The sequence below is a fragment of the Zosterops lateralis genome, assembly GCF_965231275.1.
Source record: "Zosterops lateralis genome assembly, chromosome: Z".
Taxonomy (NCBI): domain Eukaryota; kingdom Metazoa; phylum Chordata; class Aves; order Passeriformes; family Zosteropidae; genus Zosterops; species Zosterops lateralis.
In genome coordinates, this window is record NC_139800.1 from 11,803,975 (window position 1) to 11,816,789 (window position 12,815).

Genomic DNA, 12,815 nt, shown 5'->3' on the forward strand with positions numbered 1-12,815 from the left:
TGAAACATAGAATGTTGCTCTTTCTGTCATTGTAGAATTTTGTTGTTCTTTCTGCCATATTTTGAATTTGCTCAGCATTTTAGATCCACCTGCATGGGTGCTAAGAGTCACTTTTGGTTCTTAATGCATGCAGTTAATCTTACTATTGATTTTAGGTGAGTACCTACCAAAAATCATGAGTAACAACACATTTCCCTCTGAAAACAGGGCACATTGTATGTGTTATCAATTCTGGTTAGGGAAAAAATCAGAGAGCTTTTTTTTCCTATGAAAGCTTTGTTTCATAGGGTTTTGGGTTTAGAAAGTATTATATATATATCACATAAACCTGAATATATATTAAATTATAGTTTTTCATAAAACATTTCTTATTCTCAAATGTCACTTTAAATCCTAGCTCAATAGACATTTGAAACAATAGATTCAAGTATTCAGAGAAGTTTTTGATTATGAAATTTAGAAAATAGATATTCTGGATTTAGTATTATATTAAACCTTTAAAGTAGATTTACAGCAGATACATTAGAAATTTAAGACTTAAATGATGTAGGTTCCCAAATTAATCCCAAGACAAAGATCCTCCACAGCTTTCAAATTTATTTGCATTTATCTTAGCATTGAAGTCTTGAAGCAGTGTCTCACCTAAAAACTCCGTACAGACAAAAATTTATGGCACATAAATCTGTGGTACTTCTTCACTATCGTATGTCCTTTTGTAAAGCATGGGGTTTATTTTCTTCTAGAGCAAATGTTAAGGTAAACAAATATATTCATAAACAATACTATTTCTTTCTTTAATATTCAAATGCTTAAAAATGCACAAATAACACTGATTTTGTAGAATCATAGAGTGGTTTGTGTTGGAAGGGATCATCTGGTTCTAACTCCCCTGCACTGAGCAGGGGCTCCACCCACTAGACCAGGTTGCTCAGAGCTCCATCCTTGTTATTTTGCATTTTGTGTTGGTTGAAGAGATGATACTGGGGTAATTTTTTATTACTCCATTTTTATCTCTTTGTTGTCTAACAGAAACTTCATATTTTTCTTTCTGTCTTTGTCAGAGGATTTTGAAGATGATATCGGAGACAAATGGACCAGAATGAAACAGTATAGTGCCAGACACAAAGCAAGATTTTGTACCTTGAGCACAGCAGTCCAGTGGCCTGCTGTGATGATACTCCTGGATACTCTTGTCCACAGAGCACTGTGTTCATGGGTCAACAGCTTCTGTGGATTAGTAATCACTGGGTCACAATATTTTTGAAGCACAATAGTTTTGAAGCACGGTGTACTTGAAGCTCGCTTTTAAATATAATTTCTATGAACTAGGGATTTGCACTAAGTGTTAACATACAGGAGATCCAGTTTAGTAAAATACCTTATTCTTTTAACCAGGCATAGTAGAAATACCAGAGGAGCAGTCATGAATATCAATTCAGATTTTCGGGTGTATTGATTATACTACCTCTTTTTCATTTGTGTTTCATACACTCAAACAAATTATTTTTTTCCCCATACCAAATGGGATTCACAGAACAAGTTGGTTATTATTTGTTAATTGAAACTAAAGAAAGTAAGAGAAGTATTAGTTTTCCCTAGGTTATGGCAAAAAGTCATTCAAATAACATAAATCATCACAAAGGCTAACCTAGAATGAACATGCTGCATGTAAGATAGTTCATGCAGTCAATCTGACTTATATAGATGTAGAACAGTGTGATTTTATGACACTGTTTTATCTTTGTAACACAGTTTGGTTTTTGCCCAAAACACTATTCTACAGCACATAGAAGATAAACAATAATTTTCTGAGTTGCATATGAAATGTAGGAAAACTTGTAATAATAACAGCGCCAGGAGGCAGATGGTTTGTAACCAAGTGAGTTGTTTTGAATGCGTGAGCTCTGAAATGTTGGACACATTAACAAAGCTGTTCCTTAATTTTGCACTAGAGGTCTACATAAGTAGAGATAACACAGATGCAATGTAACTTCACTAGTTCAGTGCATATATCGGGGGGAGCAAATATTCTCTGTGCTTTCAAAACTTTCAAAGTGTAGGCCATGCTGTAATATTAGCAAGTAAGGAAGATTCAGTAGTAGAAGAAATCTGAGTTAATATGGAGAATAATAAGGTGAAGACAGTTGACTAATGATCATAGTCCCTTTCTTGTAATTCTTAGATCAACATACAAATCCTTTCAAATTTTCATTTAAGAAAATAAAGGGTTTTACTAGGTACATCATTCTAGCCATTATGAAAAATCAGTACCACTTGACAATGTTTTCTGTTATGTTCTCTTCCATAAGGTCAAATAGCTCTCTTTTTTTCTCCTGACCTTTTAGAGAACACTATTTCTTTTCTACTCTTTTACTCCAGCATGCCATTTGACTTATCCTGGGATTGGACTTTGGATGCAGAGAACAAAAAAAATGGGAGTCACGAGTATTTCACAAAGTAATACAGGTCATTCACCCTCACTCAGTCTGTCATGTTTTCAAATCTGGCTTATGATTGTAAAAAGTTAATGTTGAAGTATGTCTTCTTTAGAATTTCTTTTTTTTTTTAAAGTATGAAATCTTTTGACTAGGTAAACAGGAAATGTAGACAGCAAGAAAATGATGATTAGAGATCTCAGAAATGTTTCTTTCCAGTTTAAAATATTATTTCATCAAGAAGGCAAGCATAAATTAATAAAATGCAGTTTGGAAAATAAGCTAGAACTGATAGTGGGTTTGGCACTGAGACAAGATCTGTCTCAAGCACAGATCTCCAATACACGGCCATTAAAAAAAAAAATCTGTGGGGAGCTCTTGTCAGGCTAGAAGACAGATAAAGTACATAGAATCTTGTCATGGGGTAAACCGTGTTGTGTTTGCAACAGATGAAGATTCTTCAGTGCTGTATAGATACTTGGGTTTGTGACCTTGGCAGATTCTGCAAATCCTTACAATCCCAACAGACCAGACTCACACGTCAGGCCGCATGACAGCACACTGCTGATGCATGAACTGGAGATGCCCAGTAGGGAATGAGAAAGCAGCTGCTGAAGGAACGAGTCTGATGCTCATCACATGAGACTTGACAGGCCTGCATTACAATGAAAGACAAGCAAACAGACCTGTCAGGGATTTTTTTCCTTGTTCTGTTTCTCAGAACAGAAGATACTGTTGGTCTATTCACTATTGAACTTTGCATACACTAGAACTGTAACACAGAACTGAAATGCAGCTTTTCATCTTGTGGATAAAGGACCAGAATAAATCACCACAGTTTTGCTGCTGATGGAGAAGAGTATTGGGTTAATCTGTCATTGAACTGTTGCCATGGCTACTGGGTCACAGCACCACATACACCATCACATTTCAAGCATCCTCATAGGCTACATGCAATGGTTTCACTGCTATGTAGAAAAGGGAGAACTTGTGATTTCCACTTTCTATTGCACAGCACCATGGTCTTGTCTGCAGTAAGGTCACTCAGGTCTGTGGAGATCAAACAGACATTTCATACTCTTCCCTTTGAAGGCAAGTCCCTATACTGTGTGTCCCAGGGCTGAAGAACAGAAACATCTAACTCTTGACTCACCACCACCTAATGTGAGTCCTCACACCACCATACATTCGCATGTCCAGTGTCCAGGCAAGACAGAAAATAACACCTGGAGATGAAAGTGGCAGTAACATGTCTTCTGGCACCGATTTTGGTACCAACTCTAACTTCAAAAATCTTAAAAATATCTGCTGAGCTGTTTCATGAAAAAGGGACTAAACACTTTGAGTTCCTCTTTGAAGCCATTCAAGAGGAGTTCAAAGTGATGTGTATTCATAATGATTGTGGTTAAAGATTATAGAAATTATGGAACTAAAGTCCATGCTTGGAATTGTACATATACCTCTAGAGAGATTTACTAGAACTCACACATAGTCAAATTAAAAAATGCACTTAAATTACATACCAAATGTATTGCTTATGTAATGCTTTCACAACAGGACTTCTATTCGTGGGGAATTGTCATCAACATAAACTTTCTGTAAACTATTCTGTCAGAATAATGGTTCTTGTATTGTGGATGTATTTCTAACCATTATTCACAAGATCTGGCCTAGACGAGAGGAAGCTCTGACGACAGAAAAAAACATACAACTGTTTCTGTAAAGCAGAGAAACTCTTAAACACTTTTGAAATAGTATTGTCAGGTCTGTGATATGCCACATCACCAATCTGAATTGTCACTGGATGGCATTGATGGCTCAGTGCTGACAACAGCTTAGATCAATCAGCTGTCCTAAAGAGAGGGGTTCTGGGACTACTGCTCTGGTAGGAATTTTCACACAGTTTGTCCTGTCAAATAATTTCTGCACAGCCAAAAGGGTTGTTAAAACAGCGTAGTAGCAAATGCTGTATAATGAATTAATATGTTTAAGGTTTTGCAGAATGGTCAAGGGAACCAGCAGCCATAATCAATGAGGTTTAGGCTAAACCAAGCAGCCTAATTTTTTTCCCTACTCTTTATGAGAGGTTGATTAGTTAAAGAAAGAATCTGACCAGTTTTATCAGATATACACACAGTCAGTGTGATGTGTGTATGCTGTGTTCATTTATTTTGCGTCTGAGTTGTCTGTCTTCCCTCAGTATGATGTTAGCATAATGCTCCCAGTAATTAATGAAAATTACAGAAATAGCTACAGTTCATTAGATTCTATTTTGAAAGTTTCTGCTGTAGTAACTATAGACAAGTTAAAAAAAAGGTGAAAAGAAGATACAGTTAAAACAACCAGATATAGTCAGCTTGTATGTTTTTCAGCCAGAAATATAAAAATGAGTGAGGAAACAAATATATTCACATCTTGCTCAAATATAATCTAATTTTTCTAGCTTTTACTCCTCTGATAAGCATTTCAAGACAGAAACACAGTTGCTGCTAATGATATCATGGTGATTTTATCAAGTACTTCCCATGAATACTCTGCAGCTGTGTTAGAAGAGGCTGTTGTGGCAGGAAACAACCTAATAGCTATTTTTAGGTCCCTTAGCTATGCATGACTCAACAAGAAAAAGAATCATTGCTTGATTTTCTATTCTGCATGGGTACTTAAAACACCAATCATCAGACCTACTCAGACATCAGTCCTCTTTCATCAGGGATATTAAGAATAAGCCTCTGAAGGTCAAATGTGAGGATGTAATTCTTTGAGATGCTGATCCCCTGTAGATCTCATTAGCTTTCAGTTAGAGGCATCCACCTTCTCTCAGATCTGATAACTTTGTCTGAAAATCAAAACCAAGGAAGGAGCTCCAACTTGGCCTTTAATGTCAGATCAACTTCATAATCATTTGGAGTCTTCACAAGCAGGTAGTAATTTGTTCACCAGAGTAGAGATGTTGAGTGGTTGGCAGATTCCATACATGATTAATGACGTATTGTCTATTTGCATTTTACTCCTTACTTCCAAGTTAAATGCTTCCACAGTTCCCTGTCTTCCTTGTTATACATGCAGTACATTATCATGCTAGGGAGCTGGCAGTAGCCTCTAGCATTAGGTCACAATTATTTCCATTAAAGGGGGGGAGCATTTCTATTGTTTCAGAGAAATCATCACATCCTATCTCAAATATCTGCAACTGCCTCTTCATTTATTTGGTCCATTCATATTTTGGATGTCTGTTTCCTTCTATTGCTTTTACTTATAGCAAAATTGTACACACCTCAACAAAATGACAACTGAACACTAACATCTGAACCTGAGGGAAAGTTCAGCCATAGTGTCTTGGTTTAGCTCACTGTGCCCAGCACTCCTATGGGCATGCTCATTTGGTATGCAGGGCTGAGGATGTGGAGGAATTAATCAGGAAGGGAATTAATCAGTCTGTTTGCATAGTCTGTCCCAAGTGCTCTGGAACTTGCAAATTATACAGAAAATGAGAGCATAAAGACAGGTAGATAAAGACAGGATATGTTGGATTGATGTTTGCAAATGAACCCAGTTCTGTCATCATGACTTCTGCATAAAGTACTGAGAAAAATTCTGGCAGCTGGCCCTAGAGTGCACAGTTAGATATTCACTGCAGAAACCATTGTGTCATTTTAAGACATTTCACTGGGCAGGCCAGTTTCCAACCAGAGTTGATGATGGGTTGCAAGTAATTTCATTAGCTGTTTCTCTGCAGTAGAATTTTCTAGCAAGAAGGAGTAACAGACAGTCCTCAGGGAAGGATCCCTTACCCTTCCACAATGCAGAGAAACTCTCACTACAGTCAGCTTCTATGTTTCTCATTTTTAACCTGCCTAATTGAAGTCTAATCTGCATACATTCTCACAAGTGCAATCAAAATGCCAAGCTGCTTGCTATGGAAGTGTAAGTGTGGTCAGAAATTTGCTTGAAAGGAGGTTTCAGGATTCAGCCTTTCCCACTGATTCAATGTTGGCTTAAGTCCCATGGTTCTTGTTTCTTTTCCCATAAAATAAGATAATATTGTTATCTCACCATAGATACTGCTCTGATAAGAATGTTAGAAAAAAAAAAAGTTGGAAGAAAAGAATATGACAGAATTAATTAGATTGTATTCTTTGAAAATTGTGCATATTATGATCCATCAAGTGAGATAAATACATATAAGAACAGAAAAATAAGTGGACAATTACTCCTAAAGAAGCATATGTCTATATATGATGAAGAAGAGAAATGAATTATTCATTTGGAACTCTATTCTCTGAGAAGCTTCTGCTCATATTTCTGGTAACTGTAACAAAATGCAGAGAAATGACAATTAATGCTGTGCTGGCAATAAATTTTAATCTTGCTTTGGATTCTCTGACATTCACTGGAATAGATTTGTACACAGCATTTTGCCTGTTCAAATAACTACAGGTATTACGTCAATAAAATTCAAAGTTCTAGAGAATACTATTTTTTTTTAATACTTATCAAAGTCTAGCTACTTGCTCTGCATAGCAGAAGAAAAAAAAGTCTCCATGACATACACTGTTCAAAAAATTTCACTGAGATACTCTGGTTAGCTTTTAGCTGGGCCTGATGTGTTTATGATTTCTTCTAACTTAAGAACCACTCTTTATGTTCTTGGTTTAGGTACACTCAGAAGGAAGGATTTACTTTAGGTGGTACCTGCTTCCTCAGATTTTAGTACAGTATTTTTTCATCTGGTTAGAAACACAAAACAAGGTCATATGGCTCTAGTTTCAAGAATATGAAATGCAGGTTTGTGCATGATAATCTAATTTGCCACTAGGATTGTCTTCATAATTACTCATCCGTCAATCTTGTAAAGCAAAAACATAAGAAATGTTGTAATGTCAACTTCTTTGTATTCATCCAGTGTACCACATAATTGCAGCCCTATGACAACTACTTAAATATATGACAACCTCAGTCAACCAATGGTAGCAATGAATACTCTGGTTATGGATGCACAGACAAAGCACTACATCAAGAGCTCTACTGTTCAAATATGTATTTTTAGGGTGGTCAGAGTGCAGTGTCAGACATCAGTAAAGAGGAAGGAAAAATGCATCCATGGGACAAACACACATTTTCATACACTGGCCTTTTAGCACCTTTCCTCTCAGCTCTAACAGCATGCAAAAAGACAGTGCAAAGACTTCCTCTGAACAGAGCTGGAGAAAGAAGTCATCTATTCGACCTAAATGGCCTTTATTTTTTTTCCTAAAGAAATATGACAAAAAAGATATATATTTTATATTTTATTTTAAAAGTCCAGTATCAAAAAGCTTGGAGTGTTATTAAGCAGAAAAGTTGTTTTCCATGTATTTTTAAATCCTTTGATTTCCTTTCTACTGGAAATGATGAAAAGGCTGAACCTATTATTCTGCCTGAGACCTACATCCATGTAAATTCTATCATGGGTATTTAATGACTTTTGCAGTACGTGCTTCTCAAATGGGAGTAGTTTCACTGCATGAACAGTAGGTTTTACACAGGGAACAAACATAATGTTCCTTTCTAAAAGCAATGCATCAGGAAGAGAAGATTAGACCCAACAGGAGCTCCTATTATACAGATGAAAAGCAGGTGTATCCGTCAAAACATTGCATGTATGTAGCAGCTCTTGAGTCAGCCAAAAGCATTCAATAAGCTAGCTTTTCTGGTTTTAGAGTCAAGATTTATCACAGAGATTTATCACCTGCTCCTATCTTTCAGTAGAGAGTTGCTATATAGTCTGTTTGATTTGCAGCAACAAAATTTATCAAAAGAGGGTGAGGTCATAAGGAAGAATTTCAATAAACCTCTTTGAGCTGCCTCCACAGCTCAGGAAAGTATTCTGCTGCAGTGCCCAGACTCTGAATAGCAATGAGACTGAGAAACACATACTTCAACAATATGAGCAACTGAGGCACTGGAAATTCATGTAAAAATGGACAATCAGGGGTGTTGTGGTGCATTTTGGCCTTACCAAATTTCTGCATGATTCTGTTATTTGTTTTATAATGGTTTGTCCCTGTAGCCCCATCTTAAACCCTTCTTTTGGTTTTTCCTGAATTATGGGTCCTGTCCATCACTCTGCAGCCCCGCCCAGAAGCCTGGAAATTCCTTGGAAGGCTGTCGAGTGATTTGGCAGGCTCTCAATTCCCCACTCCCCTTTTTATGCATGGAATTGTTCTACTGTCAGTCTCTTGTGTTCTGGGTCACTCCCTCCCCTTGGGATTGGTTCTAGACTGTCCCCTTTCCACACTGCCTGTACTTAAGATGAGATCCAGAGGGTAAAAACTCACTTTTCGTGGGCTAACCTCTGGGTGAAATAAAACCCAGTTGAAACCTACGTGAAGTCCTCCTTTCTTTCTCGCCATTGCCACGCTTCAGCCTGAGGCTCAGACCCACAGGATCGGAGAGGTATCAAGCTGTACCCCTTAAATGTGAGCTCGGTGCCAGAGCTAGCCAGAAGTCGGGACGCAAATTCCCTGAAAGCAGCACCAAACCCCCACACAGAGGAAACTGATTTTCTGCAATGAATTCAGGCAGAAGTTGATTGTTTTCACCTTTGTGTATGCAGATCAGAGGTGGGGTAATAATAAGGAAAAAAAGGAAAGAAACTTTCCTTCTCATACACTGGTGAGCACTTTACACATATTTCCATGAGAAAGAAAAGATGTCACAAACTCTTCATGACCACAGGATTATTTCTTAGAAGAACTTTTTATGCTTTCTGGAACAAAAAAGTTGTTCCAGAAAGCTGTACCAGTTGAAGCTGACAACAATCATCATTTATAAGTGCTGCACATCATAAGTAAAACCATCTCAGGTTCAAATCCAAATACTTACACTAGTGCCCCATGCTTCATAACACTTTCCCATAAGAGAACAAATCTAGTTACTCAGTTTTGCTCCTGCAAAACTGCTTTAGACTACATCAGATACCTGAAGTAGTCCAGTTTCCCAGAGTCTCTGGCTCTGCACTCCAGGCTTTTAACATGCACTCTATACCAATATTTCAGGCCCTAGGCAGTGTAGGCAATCTTGTCGAGTGTGTTTAGCAATAACACTTATTTAGTACTGGAACACAGTTGGCAAAGGAAGAATGAGTGACTACTTTCCTTCAGCAGCTTTGGCCTATATGGTAAACTCCAGCAATGGTCTCTAGGCTTTCCTCATTAATCTTCCAGGTCATCTCTCCCTGATAATCACCTTCAGTCATCCCTTGGTAAAAGCACTGAGTACAGTCACAAATAAGCTCTAAAACTATATTAAATATGGGAGATTTTTCTCTGTGCTAGCCAGAATTGCATATAGACCACATACATGTTGTTTCGAACAGACACAGTAGAAGTTTTAATTTATATTTATATTTCATATCTGCCTACTGCAGTTTAAGTGACAGAAGTCAGAGTTGGCAGCTCTATGTTATACAATACTAGTAGTTGTACCGTCTTTATGCTGAAGAAGGTTGTAGTATCTGTGCTAAATTCAGGAGAAAAGAGGATTCATACCATTTAGCTGTTTATAGTTCATTTTCCTATATAATAATAATATAGGTGTATTGTATATCTATTATAATCTCAACTGCTTGAAGACAAGAAAATTAAGCTATTGAGAAGATTAGAAATCTTCCCTTGCGCACACAAGAAAAAAAAACATAAAAGAAGTCTGGTTTAAGGTATAAATTAATGCTTATGCTAAGTTAGTAAAATAGTGATTATTATTAGCATAAAGCCAGCAATATCTTTCCAAATATATATATAGGCATCACACAAATTTTTTTCTGAAATTTTTGGTAAAACAAAGACAATACAATTAACTATGTATGATTTAAACTGACATCACTCAAAGACATGACACTTGGGCACACAAAAAAAGTCTATTTCCTTTCTTCTAGAATTACTTTGACTAAAGTAATAACTGTAGGTGAATAAGGAAAAGACCTGTTCATTTGGGTTAGAACCAAGCCATTACATCTTGATAAACACGTCTGTCGTATCAGTATATTTTGGTCACATAAAACCTAGTTGTTTTGAGGAAAGAGAGACTGGAGGTTATTTAAGCCTCATGGAGTGACTGCAGGAAAATTTAGTTTCTTAAGGATACTTTAAAACACAGTCTTTATCTTCCACATTCCCTTCCTGCCTGCTCTTCCCAGAACTCTTGTAAAGGCTGATGTCACATCTGAGCTGGCTAATATCATGATGCAGCTCTTTTAGTTTGCTCACAGACCCTTCATACTCCTTTTTCTCTACCATCTCCTTCTGCATTTGCTAACAGAAAACATTTGCGTATACTTTCAAATGGATGCTGGAAAAGTTGGCAAGTCCCTTCTCAATTACTTTCTCTGAGGAAACAGTGCCAATAGCGTAGATCTCATGTATTAAAAAAATAGAATTAAACAGTGCTGGATCATGTGTGCTGCTTCCTTAAATGCTGTCACCCAGCAGGAAACGAAAACACAGCTTAATATTAGTACTCCTGAACACTATGTAATATTTTTCTTTATATGCATTACCTTAATTCTCAATAAATTAGGAAACAAGGTCATTAATATATCCACAAATCATTCACCCCATGCAATCGGAATTGACTTATTTTACTTATATGTAATTATATCCAGCAAATCTATTTATCTGTTGTGTGCTTTGGATGGCTGGAACTCAACCTCTAATGCTGTATCTCCTTTAGCAGACTCTCTCATAACTGCCAAAGAGAAATTAGTTGGAGCAGTGAACAAGAAAATATTAAGCAGGTAAGTAAGCTCTTGGCTTGTGTTAACAAATATAATTTATGGCACTACAAAATGTTCTCTGCTGAAGATTTTTCCTCCAGAAACTGAGGTAAGTGAAGGAAAAAAATCCATGAGTATTTTAATCTTATTATCCTTCAGTGATGACTTTTTCCAATTTCTTCTTTCTAGGATCCTGAACTTGGTGTTCAAATGTTTTCAGAACTCAGTTTGACAGTTTGCTTTGTTTACACATTTTCATCCGAGGAATCTTGACTGTATAAGCTGAGTGAATGCCCAGTTTATATAGGCTACACCATATCAGCTTGGCTATCTGGTGATGGAACAGTGAAACAGGTTGCCCAGAGAGCTGGTGGATGTCTCCTGAAATCACAGAATAACAGGATATACTGAGTTGGAAGGGGCCCTGCACAGATCACCCCAAGAGCCACACCTGTGCCTGAGAGCATTGTCCAACACTTCCTAACTCTGTCAGGTTTAGTGCTGTGACCACTTCCCTGGGGAGCCTGTGCCAGTGCCCAGCCACCCTCTGGGTGAAGAACCTTTTCCTGATACCAACCTAAAACACACCCGACACAACTTCAGACCATTCCCTCAGTCCTGTCACTGGTCACAGTGTCTGCCTCTCCTCTGGGCATCCTCTAACTGTTTAATGTCTTATATTAGGGTATCCAAAACTTCCCCCAGTACTCCAGGTGAAGCCATCCAAACACAGAGCAGAACAAGACTGCGAGAGACAGTATTGAAAGCTTACCTGAAATGCAGAAAGATCACATGAACTGGCTTCCCTTCATCAATTAGGTGGATTATCTTGCCAGAAAAGGAAATAACATTTGATAAGCAGGGTCCTCTTTATTGGCCTTCTTGAAAATCAGGACAAGCTTGGGTCATGAGCTTTCGGTCAGCAAAAATCCCCAAGAGAGGTTTAGCAATGACATCAGCTAAATCTTCAAGGATTCATGGATTAATCCCATCACACCCCACAAACTTGTAAGGATCCATCCAGAGCAGCAGATCTTGCACAGTTTCAGGGTCAGGTGGGAGTTGATCATTCTCATAGTCATGGTCCTCCAGCTCAGGGCACTGAGACAACATTGCTCCATGTTGAAGAAAGAGGCAAAGAATGTGCCAAACACCTCTGCCTTGTCCATGCCCCTGTTTGGGAGGTGACCATCCTCATCCTGTAATGATTTTTACACTGCCTTTTGCCATTCAACTCCAGCTGAGCTTTGGCTGCATGAATTTTCTCCCTACAGTGCTGAGTAGCATCTCTGTATTATTCCCATGTCACCTGACCTCGCTTCTACTGGGCAGACCTTCCTTTATAGTCATATTTCCAGGAGAACATCCCTGCTCAAGGTTAGCTTGAAATCCTGCTTGATTTCTGACATTTGGGAATTTCCTGCTCCTTTGCACTAAGGAGATGATGTTTAAAAAGTGATCAGCACTGACAGACCCCTGCGCCTGCAGAAACTTATTCCCAGGAGGACTTTACTTATTAATTCCCTGAGCAGCCTGAAGTCAGCTCTCCTCACGTCCAGAGTTGAAGTTTTGCTGGCACTTTTCCTTATGTCTACAGAGATTTTAATATCTTTGTGTTTGCAGTGGAG